Genomic DNA, 16210 nt, shown 5'->3' on the forward strand with positions numbered 1-16210 from the left:
GCATACATCTTTTCAAATTCATGTTTTCATTTTCTTTGGATGGTTACCTAGTTGTGGAATTACTGGATCATATAGTAGTTCTATTTTTAATTTTTTTGTGGAACCTCCATACTGTTTTCCATAGTGGCTACACCAATTTACATTCCCACCAACAGTGTATGAGGGTTCCATTTTGTTCACATCCTCATCAACACTTGCTATTTCTTGACTTTTTGATACTAGCTATTTTGACTAGTGTGAGGTGCTATCTCATTGTGGTTTCATCTTGCATTTCTCTGATGATTAGTGATGTTGATCATCTTTTCATATGCCTGATGGCCATCTATGTTTTCTTTGGAAAAAATGTCTATTCACACCCACTGCCTATTTTTTAATTGGATTATTGTGTTATTGGGTCATGTGAGTTCTTTATATATTTTGGATATTAACCCCTTATATGATATAGGACTTGAAAATACCTTCTATCATTCAGTAGGTTGCCTTTTCATTTTGTTGATTCCTTCACTGTGCAGAAGATTTTTAAGAAGAAAATTATAGGCCAATATCTCTGATGAACACAGATGCAAAAAATCTCAACAAACTATTAACATACCAAATTCAACAATACATTAAAAGGATCATATACCATGAACAAGTGGGATTTATTCCAGGGATGCAAGATAGCTTAACACCTGTGAATCAATCAGTGTGATAATCCACATTAACAGAATGAAAGATAAAAATCACATGATCATCTCAATAGGTGCAGAAAAAGCATTTGACAAAATTCAACATCCATTTATGATTTAAAAAAACTCTCAACATAGTGGGGATAGAGAGAACATAATTCAACACAATAAAGGCCATATGTGACAAACCCACAGCATAGATCATATGCAACAGTGAAAAGCTGAAAACTTTTCCTCTAAAATCAGGAACAAGGCAAGGATGCCTACTCTCCTCACTTTTATTCTACATAGTATTGGACTCCTAGCCATAGCAGTTAGGCAAGAAAAACAAATGAAAGGTATACAAATTGGAAAAGAAGAAGTAAAACTGTCACATTTGCAAATGACATGATACTACATATAGAAAATCTTGAGGATTCCACCAAAAAACCTATTAGAATAAATGAATTTAGTAAAGTTGCAGGATCTAAAACTGCTATACAAAAAGCTATTGTGTTTTCATATACTAATAATGAACTATCAGAAAGAAAACTCAGGAAATAATCCCATTTCAAATTTCATCAAAAAGAATAAAATACCAAGGAATAAATTTAACCAAAGAGATGAAAGACCTATACACTGAAAACTATAAGACATAGATCAAAAAAAATTAAAGAAGATGCAAATAAATGGAAAGATATTCTGTGCTCATAGATTGGAATAATTAATATTGTTAAAATGTTCACACTACCCAAAGGAATGTATAGGTTCAGTGCAATCCCTATCAAAATTCCAGTGACATTTTCCACAGAACTAGAACAAATAATTCTAAAATTTGCATGGAATTACAAAAGACTCCAAATAGCCTAAGCATTTTGAGAAAGAACACCAGAAGTATCACACTTCCTGATTTCAAACTATACTATGAAGGCATAGTAATCAAAGCAATATGGTATTGGCATAAAGACAGACATACAGATCAATGCAACAGAAGAGAGAGCCCAGAAATAAACTCATACATAATTGGGCAATTAATTTATGACAAAGGAGGCAAAAATATGCAATGAGGGAAGGAGAGTCTCTTCAATAAATGGTGTTGGGAAAACTTGACAGTTATATGCAGAAGAATGAAACTAGACCATTGTCTTACACGTAACACAAAAATCAACTCAAAATGGATTAAAAACTTGAATGTTAAGACTTGAAACCATAAAACTCCTAGGAGAAAACAGAGATGGTAAGCTCCCTAACCATCAACTTTCTTCTTAGCAATGATATTTTGGACCTAATATTTAACTCTTGAATCAGTGAGGGCTTTTAGCACATGCACTTTTGAAAAGAGACATGATTCTTTGCATGGAAGATGTGGAACTCTGGAAAACCCTCTTCCTCTAGGGGCTGTGTGGAGAGAGGATGATACTGGTATTCAAAAGTTTTTTGGGAACACATAGAAAATGTCTCCCTTGGGAAACAGGTGCTTATTCTTTCTTTAATAACACAGGCCTTACCACTATCTAGTCCTACAACGGCTTTCATGCTGAACTCTTGATCTAAAGACCCTTGGGCAATAAAATAGAGGTCTCAGAGTCTATTTAATTGCATGGAGTTGGGGCTTTCTGAGATGAGCATTATGGAATTCCTTGTGTTTCCTAGCACTAAGGACCCATGGATCTTTAAAAATAAGTGCTTTGAAATGGAATGGGAAGAAATCAGAGAAGGAGACAAACCATAAGAGACTTTTTTTTTTTTTAGGACTTTATTTATTTATTTTTGCAAGAGAGAGAGAGAGCATGCATGAGCACAAGTGTGGGAAGGGGCAGTGGGAGAAGCAGACTCCCTGCTGAGCAAGGAGCCCTATGCTGGACTCATTCCCAGGACCCTGGGATCATGACCTGAGCCGAAGGCAGGTGCTTAACCGACTGAGCCACACTGGTGCCCACAATGAGAGATTCTTAACTATAGGGAACAAACTGAGAGTTGCTGGAGGGGCAGTGGGTTAGGGGATGAGGTAACTGGGTTGGACATTAAGGAGGACATGTGATGTGATTGATAAGCACTGGGTGTTATATGCAACTGATGAATTATTGAACTCTACATCTGAAACTAATGATGTACTGTATATTGGCTAACTGAATTATAAAGAAAAAAGTGTTTTGATAAACAGCAATTCATAAATCTTAACTTTTAAGGTTACTGTTAACTACCTGAGATCCCAAATGTTTAATGGACTTACAAGTAAAATGTTCTTTACAAATCCTTCCACCCAAATACAAACTATACAAATATTTTAATTTAAACATGCTAACTAGTATATTTCCTTTGGTGCATATGAAAACTGAGTCCCTGTCACCAATGTAGGAAAGGACACAAATATAGGGCTTATGTTGAAAGAGTTCGGACTCCTTAGGAATGTTAAAAATAGTGGGAAAATATAATCCAATGGGTAAGATGGGGTATCAGGGCATAAAAATAGAGAAGAAAAATTTCAGCAAAAAATCTCTGTGTTAAACTAATTATGAGATTACTAGTCTGAATAAGTCCAAGTTTGACTCCTATTCATCCATTAACACTTCAGAGGAGTAAATTTTAAGTCCCTCATTAATTCTCCACCTTGTAAATACTGCTGCATTATAGAATTAGTCCTGTGAACTATATAGGTAATCATAAATGAAAAAATCCAAAGCCACAAATAAAGGCAGATATGAGCAAGTGGCCAATATAAGTGCCTGGCTCCTCCACTCCAGCCTACAGCCTTGATTCAAATTTTTGTCTCAGCAAAAAGTTTCAACTAAAACATTTATATATATATATTTTTTATTATGTTAATCACCATACATTACATCATTAGTTTTTGATGTAGTGTTCCATGATTCATTGTTTGCGTATAACACCCAGTGCTCCATGCAGTACGTGCCCTCTTTAATACCCATTACCAGGCTAACCCATCCCCTCACCCCACCCCCACGCCCGCCCTCTAGAACCCTCAGTTTGTCAACTAAAACATTTTAAGCATCTTTGGGTCACTTAAATTATCGAACTCCAGAGCGCTAAGCCTAAAAAGGTCACAGGTCCACTTCATAAACTATTGTTAAAGAAGTCCATTTTGTTGTGTCCAAATACATAAAGTTGCATCTTTTGATGCATGACAAAGTATCGCTATGGAGAGGTACATCTGGGCCTGCTCTGATGAATGGATGAGCATCATCATTCCTTGGAGGCCAGGGCAATGTCCTCAGCACCCCTTGCATCTTCTTGTATAACACAGAACAACAATCTAATACATACTTTTTGTATTGAAATAAAGGGACCAAAAATTAGTGAACATATTTTATATGTTTGATGTCTGTGCTTTCCGAGCAACAAAACAACAAAAAGACAGTAAAACATAGTCAGGCAGTGGGCAATAATACTAGAGAATGCTTTAAATTAGAATCACCTAGAAAATTTCAGTGTTACACTCACCCTGTGTGTGGAACTCAGTCAGTTGGATACTGTGCTAAGCTCATTGCACAAAGTAAGCAAAATGACCTTTTTGGACTTTCCTCATTCTGCAAGACCAGTAATCAGCATTCTCACCTCTTCCATGAGAGGAGGTGCCCAGCGGAGCCAACTGCTTGGGGGGGGCATCTTGTGTAGTAGCACGGGGCCCCACACTTATGAGCGCCCCCTGCTGGTTTAATGCTCTGCTGTTGCCAATTGATACTTAATTTTTTTTTTTTAAGATTTTTATTTATTTCTTTGACAGAGCGAAAGAGTACAAGCAGAGGGAGCAGCAGAGAGAGAAGGAGAAGCAGGCTCCCCACCAAACAGGGAGCCCGATGCAGGGCTCGATCCCAGGACCCTGGGATCATGACCTGAGATGAAGGCAGGTGTTAAACCAACTGAGCCACCCAGGTGCCTTGATAGTCTTAATTTTGAACGAGGGATTCCACATCTTCATTTGGCACAGGGCCCCACAAATTATATAGCTTATCCACGCCTCAGGTCTACCACTTGAGCGGCTGATTTTTCTGAAATGACTTAAAGCTATAGATTTTTCTTTTCCTAAATCGCCTGGAATTTCTTACATGCTGCCCTGGACTTCCGAATTTAACCATAGGGATTCTAGTCTCAGACTTTATTCCCATATTTTCCCTTCAAATGAGGCTATACATTACAGGACAGCACTCACTGCGATCATGCCGAAAACTCTTCCTTAGAATCCTGTTGTTCTTTTCCGTGAATAGAAATCTCTAGGTGAGTGGGGTGGGGGGATGGGATAGCCCGGTGATGGGTATTAAAGAGGGCACGTACTGAATGAAGCACTGGGTGTTATACTCAAACAGTGAATCATGGAACACTACATCAAAAACTAATGATGTAATGTATGGTGATTAACATAACATAATAAAAAAACAGCCAGAAAAAAAAAAAACCCAGTAGTAAACAAACAAACAAAAATAAATAAATAAATCTCTAATCCTAGATGCCTGCTTGGCTATTACCTACTGGGCACACCAGAAATGAGGGTTTGAAAATTCTGCTGGATCTTTGTACAACTCAGGAGGGAGTATTTGCAATTACCAACTGTCAATACCATAAACTGTTGCAAGGCCAATAAGCATGGCTGGCCTCCAGGACATGGCCATCAGCATCCTGAGGGCTGTAGCCCAAAAGGACCCTAGGATCCATCTCATCAAATCTTTAGAATAGGTGAGGGAGTGGAAGTTTGAGAATAGGAAAAGATTCACCCTAGGTTGATGCTGGTGATTTATAGACAGGGAGAACTGGAATTGGCTTCTAGGTCTCATCTAATTTCCTGTACTTCATCACCCATGTTGGAGCCTTAGTTGTATAGAGCAGGTCTGATATTATTCCTGCTGATGGGGAGTGGGTCAGAAACCATCAGTACTGAAGTAATGCCAGATCCAATGCCCTCTGTTCTAAGCAAGTATTCGTGGAGATTCAAAATGGGACCTGGAAGCTGGAATCATAGAAACATATATGTTCACCTTCCTATGCAACAGGCTCTAGGCATTACATAGTCATGGAGACAACCCATAATGGAGGACTGGTGTTAAATGGCTTCTCTCTGGAAGCCCATGGTCAAGAAGAGATCTTTTAATCCTTCAAGGCCCACATAAATCCCACTTTGGCCTTAATGATGGCCTTGACTATCCAAGCCTACACCACTGTGGGTTCCACCAGCATTTGGTATATGTACCATGTGGTCCAGAACTTGACTATAACACTGTTGTGTTATTAATCCATTATTTATCTGCCTGTGCTAATTTTTACCCAAGCTTATGTTCTTTGAGTTAAGCAACAAGTACTTATGTCTTCTGAGTCTGAGCAAGTATTCTTGTTAACTTATTCACCCATAGAAATGGCCTCAAACAGTGGGGAAGAGAAGGGCATTAGTGAAAAACAGCCTGGATCTACCAATGCTGCTCCCCACACCCCCCCCCACCACATGCAAGAATGCACACACGCATACACACTTGGAAGGAATTAGATCTCTGATTCACAGAACTCTTAGGCCTTACCTATGTTGTATCTCCTGGAGTCCAAAAGTGAGAGAGAAAAGAATGGGGGAATTACAAGTGTGTTGTAACAGCCCCCAAACCATTCCACTGCACCTGTTCTGGTTCTGTAGGCAGGATATCTCGGCTTCTGGCCACACTGAGCAAGGCAAACTAATAAAATCCTTCCTCTGTTGTCTCCAGGTTGCTTTAAGAATCCTAATTGAGAGAGAGAGAGAGGTCCCAAAGACCACAGACCACAGATAGGAAAATGAAAAGAGAAAAAGAAAATACCACGAAATAATGGCTGTGGGTTTTTTTTTGTTTGTTTTTGTAAAAGATTTTGAAAGCCAAAGAATAAGATAAGGTAGAAAATTCTATGGAACAACCACACAACGGAGAAAAGGAAGGCACAAAATACAATTGTTCCCTCTGGTTTTCTCAATACAAAACAGGAAAAAAAAAAAAAACCTGAATGAGAAAAGCAGAATTATTCTCAAAACCTCTCATGATATAAAATCAGTTGGTGAGTAGTATTACTAGCTTGGAGCTAGGGGGGAAAAATGATTTCTAAAGTGCATGTTTAGAGAGTGTTTTTTAATGCAATAAAAATGGAAAAGAATTTGGGGGTGGGGCAGGGGAGGCCTTCCTGCAAGAGCAGTGCTTCTGTCTTCAGGCTCTGGGCAAAGATGCCTTGTCCCATCCTTACAGCAAGCCATTACCAGGCCTCTCTCCTTCACATTATTCTCCAGCAACCTTATCAGACACAAGCATCGTCTCAGATGCTGTTACTGGAGTTAGAGCTCAATAGCACCTTGAACCATCAGAGCAATCTCAGCTTTTAAGAAAAGGTCTCCACAAGGAGATGCGTGAGAGAATTTGCCTGTGGCTATGCGAGTTCTTTAATAGCGAGCTCTCCTCTGCCAGCCCTCCCTACAGAGCCTGTGGAGAGATGAGAAGTCTCTTTATTTATCACAGGGCTCTTCCGAGTGCCTGTTAGGCAATGATCATATTATTTATTACCAGGTGTGCAGTGCTGGTGGGGGCAGGGTGAGAAATGATTTCTTTAATGGGCCTTTAGCAGACGCAGGGCTTAGGGGATTGAGGTGGGGAAGGAGAGGAAGAAAGTGGGAGCACTGGAAGGGGTTTGCTGTGCTGTCTATAAGTGATGCATCATAGCCTGAACAGAAAAACATTATAGTAAATATATGTTATACATGATTAATTATGTTAATTCAGGAATAAAGCGGAAAAGGAATGCGTTCTTCAAGTATCTGTAATCACATCACCTAGATCTTGTGGAAAGTTTGAGGAAGGCTTTTAACTTTTAGCATCTCTTACTCTCTTCCCACATCATCCCTCAATCCCACAAAAGCAGGACTTTTCCTGCTGGAGAACTGGCAGGACTAGATTGAGGGCCAGAAAACTAAATTTCCAAAAGTCGAGAAGACCCAGATCTAGGGACATGATCAAGAATATCAGGCTCTCAAAAGCTTACACTCTCCAGACCAGGAGTTCTTAATTTAAAGAAATCAGCCAGTATTTTTTCCCCTCAATATATAAACAATATCAAGAGACCGACTACATGACACAAACTTTGGAGTCTTGGAGAAAAAGGCCTTGTCAAAATCCCTTCAGGGTGGGAAAATTCATCAGGCTCGCTAAGAGCTCAGGTTGGTGGTCCCTGGATCAGCAGACTTCTCTGGGCAGGGTGAGAGGAGGGTGGCAGGGCAGTGGTGAGTTCTGGATGGAGCTGCCAGGGCAGTGTCAGCTTCTGCTTATTCTATACTGGTGGTGTGGTCCTCCAGACACTGTGTTCTCCCAAAAGTCTACCTCCTCCCAGTCTCCCAGCTGGAGAGGACAACTGAGTCAAAGAAGTCATCACTGAAAATCCTATTACCCACCTATGGCAACTAAAGGCAAGAGGTCTTCTAAAGTGAGAGAGACTCTTCCTCCCTCCATCTAGCCTCCCATCCCTACCATAACTGGTCCAGCTAGAAGAGATATGCACTAATCAGGATCAGGATCGGCAGTGAAATACTGATGCCCAACTACAGTAACATGGAAAAGGAGTGGGTCTGTCATATGAAGCCTGAAAGTTGGCATCTAAGACCGTTGTTGCTGGTGCTCTGCAATCCTTAGAGCATGGTTTCTATCCTCAGGGTTGCCTCATGGTTGCAGAATTATCACTGTAGCTCTAGCAAGTACATCAGAGGTACAGGCAGGAAGCAAGAAGAAGGAAGAAGGAGAAGGAGTAAAGAGAAAAGAGGAAAGGAAAAGGTTAACGGGTAAAGAGACACATGTAGAAAGGTATATGTGCAGCAAGTCAGCCCCCTTTTTAAGGCTCTTACCAGAAGCACTCTACTCGGCAATTTCCAGTTCTCAGGGAGTCTTCCCCCATTATCTTCAGCTTATATACTTTACTTACCAGAACATCATAAGGCTATGCATATTCATGAACGGACTTGGAAATCTGCTTGGTTTGGTTTGGTTTTTAAGCCAGGCACAGCATTGGTCCCAACAAAATCAGTTTGCTGGTCAGTTAGAAGGCAAGCATGGATATTAGGTAACAATGAGCCATTGGCCATGAGACAGAGATCCTAGCCCTGAGGGACAAGCCCATGTAATCTGGAAACAAAAGGCTCCTAGCTGGATGAGGATCATCTCTTGCAGAAGATCTAGAGCATCTTTGGCTATCCTAGGACTAAGGTCCCCAGAGGAAGGTCCCCCTTGGGTGAGGCTAGAGCTCCATGACAGAAACAAAACCTCAGTCCTCTTCTTTTTTTTAAAGATTTTATTTATTTATTTGACAGAGAGAGAGAGCGCACATAAGCAGGGGGAGTGGCAGGCAGAGGCAGAGGGAAGCGCAGGCTTCCCGCAGAGCAGGGGGAGCCCAATGTGGGACTCGATCCCAGGACCCCAGGATAATGACCTGAACCAAAGGCAGTCGCTTAACCAACTGAGCCACCCAGGCATCCAAAACCTCAGTCCTCTTGACACCAAATCAGGTCATGGGGACCCTACCTTGCTCTCTCTCTGACAAGTCTAACTTAACTTGCCCAACCTTACCCCACATTGTTATCCTGGCACTGACCGTCAGCCACTGTATGGCCAGCCCCGCTATACCTGCCCAGGCTCATGCTGTGTGACCATTTCTCCAGAAACAAGTGATGCTCGAAAGCCTACCCTTAGGCAAATTATCCTCCCAGCTGTCTTTCAACCATTTCCACCTATGGCTCAGGTCTATCTTTGCTCTTTACCTATCTGGCTCCAGCAGTTTCCTAGATTTCATAGTCTCATGGGACTTGCTACTGTTTATATTCTGTCCTGAAATCCAGTTCCAGGATTGTAGCTCTAACCTTGTTTTCTGTGTCTGAACCCTCACCTTGTACCCTAGGGCCCTAATCTTGTTCCATGGTGCCTGGTCTTTGTCTGAGCTTTCTTCCCAGCATCTACTCCCTGCCCTAATCCAGTCCTATTCAGCCCCTGGGGTGGGGGCTATTTGGCATCAGAACATGAATGTTTGTGTCCCTTCTTAATGCCTGCCTCCAGACTCTAAAAGCCACGCTTTCTCAATGGCACAACTTGGAATTCCCTAATGTCAAATGCTTTTATATTACTGAGGGACTCTTTCTGTCTGCCCCCATAGTGATATGTCTAAGAGGTCTCCAGGACCTGGCTCATTCCAATCTGATGGAGAATCAGATTCTGCTGGTGTGGGTTTGATGATCCTCTGAGATAGGGCAATGGCTGCTGATCTGGGCCGTTTTTGTCTGTAAGCACTTCCAACAGCTATAAATATCCTGGCACCACCAAGTACTTGTAAAGTCCTGTTAATTACAGGCCTTTGCTGCCCACAGATCCTCCAGTATTTAGTTTGTAATATTCTGGACCATCCTTATCAGGAAAGGGACTGTTGGCTTTGAGTTCCTCAGAAAGGTTCAGTTCTGATCTGATGGGCACCTTCTTAGAAGAATATTAGGTAAGAACCAATTAATGGACTCAAAAACTGGTAAATAGCTAGATATAAACGTGTACATGAAACATACTCAGAAAACCAACATTGTGTATAATAACTTTGCATTTCTATCAATAATAATATGTTATTTTTCCCCAAGCCTATCATCCCTATATTATAAGCTGAAAAAAAAGTCTCCACCACATCTGAGATCTTATATGATTACACCTGACTTAAGCTCTCTATAAGAAGTTAATACTTTAGACAAGTCTTTGAACTTGAAATATCCAAATTGTGCCTTTATATCTGTTTCATTGTTCACTAAATTTCCTGAGGAGACCAAGATTGTCTATTGGCTGACAAAGTAGATAACATAGAATTGAGGATTAACTTGTCAAACACAGAAATCTGGAAAATGCTGAGAAAATTTAAGTATTAAAAAACATTGTTATCTTCATGTAAAATTAGTTATTAAGCACTTACTTAAATATAATACCTTGCATGTGTGTGGTACTTTACAAGACTTCTTTCTGTCCATTATGTTACTTGATCTGCAGCATAAAACACAGGTCAGTCACATGAGTTCCATCTCCCTCACAGAGGACGAAGCTGAGAATCCAGGAGCTTATGAGTCACATGTCTAAAGCTGGGAATCAGCAGAAGTTAGGGACCAGACTGTGGGGAAGTACAGAGAGAGTGTGTTCAGAAACCCTCAGGCCCTCCCCTTAACTCTGGCCTGTCGCCCTTAGGCTCCCACGTAATCTGGGGAAACATGAGAAGGCTCACCAATGTGGTCAAGATTTAGAATTGTCATCTTAACTCACTTAATTATCTGTGCTTTCAGATCATGGGGTGTACAGATTCCAAAGGTAGGGTGACTATCCTGTTTTCACTGGTGACCATAGTTTGCAGATTTCCCTGGTAACTGCTAAAATCTAACTGGTGTGACCCCAGTGTTCTCTTTCTATCCTGAAAACATTCAAGAGGGATTCAGCAGTATAGACTCCACAATTATTCTTCCCCTGTGACTTAGGAATGATATATTATATTTCACAGTTGAGGATGCAGAATATCAGTGATTTGGGAAAACCTCTAGTACCTCCTTCAATTGCCTTCATTTTTTTCAGCTTTTATTTATTTTTTTGTTGAAGAATAATTAACATAAACTATTGTGTTAGTTTCAGGTGTACAACATAGTTATTTGATAGTTATATACATTAGAAAATGGTCACCACTATACATCTAGTTACCATCTGTCACCGTAGAAACGTATTATAATATTACTGACTATATTCCTTGTGCTGTACATTACATCCCCATGACTTATTTATTTCAAATCTGAAATATTGTACCTTTTAATACCCTTCACCTGTTTCATCCATCCCCTCATACCCCTCCCCTGTGGCAACCAGCAGTTTGCTCTCTGTATCTGTGAATCAGTTTTTGTTTTTTTTCTCCTTATCTATAATTATTTATTTTTTATTTAAGTATAATTAACATACCATATTATATTAGTTTCAGGTATACAACATATTGATTCAACAATTCCATACATTACTCAGTGCTTACCACAATAAGTAGTCACCATCTGTTACCATAGGATGTTATTATAATATTATTGATTAGATCCTCAATTGCCTTCTGATGAAAGTGGTCTCCACACAGCTTGAGCATTGTGACATGAAGGTAGAAACACCTGAACAGAAAGACAGCTTCTTGTATCCTGATATGCCACTTCCTTGACAAATGTTCAAGGTGTTCACGTGTTCACATGTGCAAAGTTTCAAACAGTGGGCCTTGAAAATGGAACCCCATAATCCCAGTGAACAAGGAGAGTCTCAGCGGTTGCCGCCCAAGAATGTGAGCCCTTAAAACACCTGCTCTTGGTAGTTAAGAGGGTGGAAATTTTGAGAGAAGGCTATTTGCATCCATAGTATCAGCTCAGTCTAGGGCCAAGCTATAGCTATAGGAAAACCATTGTAACCCCAGAACCAGTCCCAAGAATGCAGGTTGCCACAGCTTAGTTGAGGACCCTGAAGTAGAATAGTGACTCTGTACTGTTAAAATCCATCCTGGCACAGTTTACTAATCAGAGATCATGGGGCTATGGGTGTGTCCAAGCTTGGTGCCTGTCATAACTCTTCCTCTCTCAGGGTTGAGGGCTGCCATAAAAATACTCTCTGCTTGCCGCCTCCTCTCTAGCTGCACTCCTTCCCATGGTGGATTATGTGATTTGTTTTCCCTTCAATTTCATCCCAGACACATTCTCTCAGATTATCATTGGCTCCATGCCCACAGCAAGAATCAGGTAACCCCAGCCCAGTCTAGGCCCCCAGGGCTCAAGATCCCAGCCTCCTGGACTGAGGTAGGAGTTTAAGCTGAGTAGAGTTTCAAAGTAGGCAACCCAAGTCAGAAACTAAAATTGGGATGTGAAAGAAGTCTCAGAAAAAAGGCAGATTAGGTAAACTGGAAACCAAAGTCAGGAGTCCCAGAATCAATGCAGGTGGTAGTGGACATTCTAGCATGAGGTGGGTATGACACAGCTTACAGTACAATGGCGAGAGCCACAGGTCCTCAAAGGGAATCACTGGTAGCATGTTGAGAGCTGGCTGGATCCAACTGCAGGCCATCAACCTGTCTTCTCTTCCTGGTCCCTACTGTTAATGGACCTGACACCCCTTTGGTGGCACCTGTACTTCCTGCCTGGTCCTCTGGCACCTGAGCCTCTACTGTCATTAAGTGTCACTGCAGTCTCTAACCCTTTCTCGGTGGGATTCCTATTCTTTTCTACTCTTCCACCCCTGTCCCATGGACCCAGGGTCACCTGTACCCATCAGATTTCCAACTGGGATCAGAAGACTGAGTGGTGAAGACTGCTGTAGACCTCTTGACTTCTTGACACCAGGATCCACCCTCTCTTGACAGGTGCATATTCTCTCTGCTACCTCCTGATTTAGCCACTCCTTGGCTTGGAGAGAGGCATCTTCCATCTCTGCTGGATTCATGGTATGCCCACATCCTGAAGCACAGCTTTCTGAAAAATCAAGCAAATATTGAGCATAAAACCAAGTTCTTGGGAGTATTACAAGAAATACCTCAATTGCCCATACCATAGCCCACTTGGATTTCTGATTTCTGAATAAATTTAGATTTCTGAACACTTGAAGCTAATCATATATAGCTCAGATAAAATAAGCGATTTATACAAATAATATTGACAGTTATTTGAAAGAGACAGAGCAAAAATTTATTGGACTTCCAGAAAGTTCCAGGCAGTGTGCTAGACAACTGGTTAGAATTTAACATTTAATCTTTATAACTACCCTGTGCCTTTGGACATTGCTCTTCCATGTGACAGATGAGGGGACTGGGGCTCAGAGAAGTTAAACAATTTGCACCAACTCACAAAGCTAGAAAGCAGCTAGAATCCAAACCAAGCTCAGCCTGAAAACCTATGTCTGTTCCATGATTCTCTGTATTCTGTGATGAGTATGTATGAATTCCCCATTAATGCTATGCCAATGATATACCCTCTCATGTTTGTCTGCCTGCCTGTCTTGAGTGTTAGCTTGTAAACCATTGGAGGGCAGGGGTCTGTCTCATTTGCCTCTAGGCAGTCTACATCTAGGATGTAGATAACTGCCTGGCACCAGTGGAGCTTAGTAAGCATTGATTGATGCAGGGCTATCCCCTGGAGACCACATTTGTGTCCAGGAGATGATGCATTTTGTTCATCCTCTCAAGAAACCCAAAATCAGATTAAGAGCAGGTCCAGAAGGAGTTTAACAATTTCACTTTAATCCCAAAAATCTGCAGAAGACACCGTGGAAAACATCTTTGGAAAGAGTTGATTCTTTTTGTGCAAATGGCTTGCTTTTTGAAAGATAATGACTCTTGTGTGCTGATGATGTTTAGCAAAACACTTCTTTCCCGTTTGCTAAATTTGTGAAACATAAAAATCCCAGATTCCAATGCAACTCTTCTAAGAATTTTTCAGATTAAAACAGAGTAAACATAGTCAACATTTAAGAACTCTCTGATTGCCTCAAGCACAGGAATATAGATACTTTGAATCTTCTCACTTTTCAAAGGAGAACAATCCTCATGTTCTGCCCTATAAACTGAGATGTGGAGCTTTCATCTTGGCTTCCTGGACAAACAATCTTCTTTTCTATAATAATGTCACCTTCTACTAAAAGTTTAGGATCTTGTTATTGCTGTTTCTGAAAGGCAAGGTGCTTGGGACTGAGAAAATGCCATTAGTAGCATTCATGTCCAGGAAGTTTTCTCTATTTTTCTAATCTCTTTCTACTAGACTTAAAATGGGGCTGTGCTAATGGTGTATGTTTCCTAAATGTAGTTAGCTGGTTAATTCAGGCAACTCTGTCCACAGGAAAACTCCTGCCTGACCCATAAATGTGCATATCATAGTGTTTGAGTTCTGTGCAGACCCAGCACCCACAGTTCTGCCCATAGAATTCAAAGTGGAAGCATATCCGGCTTTTCTTCCTCTTATGCCTAATGCCTAGAACAGCGCCTGGCATCGAGGAGACCACTCTTGAATATTTGTGAAGCAGTTTTATAAGTAAATGAAAAATCAGGTTTATAAGTATAGAAGAATTTTTCTAAAATGAAATTATTTCCATCTATATTAGTCAGTGCGGATTGCCATAACAAAATACTGTGATAGGCAAGCATTCCCGGGGGGAGTGGGGGTTTCAGGCAAAATGAGTTCTTAATATTTTATTTTCTCTCCAGTCACTGGCCGCCTCTCTATTTGGTTTGGGGCTGAAATAAGACAGCTTGTAAGTAACTGGAGAGGGTGTTTACCCAGTGAATTAGTTCGGCTTTCATTGTGCAAGGGATTAGCGTTGAGCAGTGGATGAGGCTCCGTTTCAGGTTAGAGGGGCTCGCTATTCGCTAGCTCCAGGCCAGGACTAATTATCATAGGACTGAGGCCATTAAAGGGCTTAACTACCAGTGCCCCCTTCCAGGACTGGATTAGCTGTTCGCCTGAAGCTCTTGGCCGATAACCATTCCCAGGTCTGTCTGCTCTCCGCCGTGTTGTGAGCTGGAAAATGTTGCCGACTCACAGCTCAGAACTGCCAGGCAAGTGGGCGCCCAGCCTGAAAGCTCTGTGACTTTGAGGGGCCAAGACTATATTCACCTTTGGGAAGGACTGGAGACCACTCGAGGTCTCTCTATAACGGGATGTTTCTGGGAAGATGGACAGAAGAGCCTGGGTGAGAGAGGGCTGGGAATGTGGCTCTCGCCCGGCTCCAGGAAAGCCCAGGCGGTGTCCCTGGTCCTGAAAATCAGGACCCGGGACTGAGCGAGCCTGGGCGGGCAGGGTTCGGTCTGGCCAGGCTGCTGCAGACTGTCAGGACACCTGACACATGCATCTGGGCGTTCACGTGCAAAACCCAAAACCACTGCAGCCTTTTTACTTTCAGAGTCACAGGTGGAGTCTGCACAATTGTGGGAGGGACAGGGTATTTTTGTTTTTGTTTTCCCTCTGTGGAATGAGGCAAATAAGTTACCTCATTTCCCTAAATCTTGGTTCTTCATCTATAATGCCCTCATTGAAAAATAAAGTAGTGCCTAGTCAAAGGGCTGTTGTGTGGGGTACAGCATAGGAAGGGCTGGTTCATTTCAGGGTTCAGTATGGGAGAGCTCTTATGCTGATGAGTACTGTGCAAGGGAGAAAAACATCCAGTTCTTTCCTTAAACCTGCACGGAGGAAGGGGTCTTAAAGATTTTCTAGTTTTCTACTTCCTAGATTTTCCAGGATGAAGGCCACTTTTTTATTATTATTATTTATTTGGAGGCGGGGGGAGGAGAGGGAGAGAGAGAGAGATAATCTCAAGCAGATTGTGTGCTGAGCACAGAGCCCATAGTGGGCCTCTATCTTATGACCCTGAGATCATGACCTGAGCTGAAATCAAGAGTCCAACGCTTAACCAACTGAGGCACCCAGGTGCCCCTAGGGCCACTTTTAATGTTAGCAATGTGAATTCTTAGCATTCATTGAAAGAGCAAATAAAAATAAATATGGATCTCTCTCTCTCTCTCTCTCTCTCTCTCTCTCTCTCTCTCTCTCTCTC

This window comes from Neomonachus schauinslandi, chromosome 1, assembly GCF_002201575.2.
Source record: "Neomonachus schauinslandi chromosome 1, ASM220157v2, whole genome shotgun sequence".
Classification (NCBI taxonomy): domain Eukaryota; kingdom Metazoa; phylum Chordata; class Mammalia; order Carnivora; family Phocidae; genus Neomonachus; species Neomonachus schauinslandi.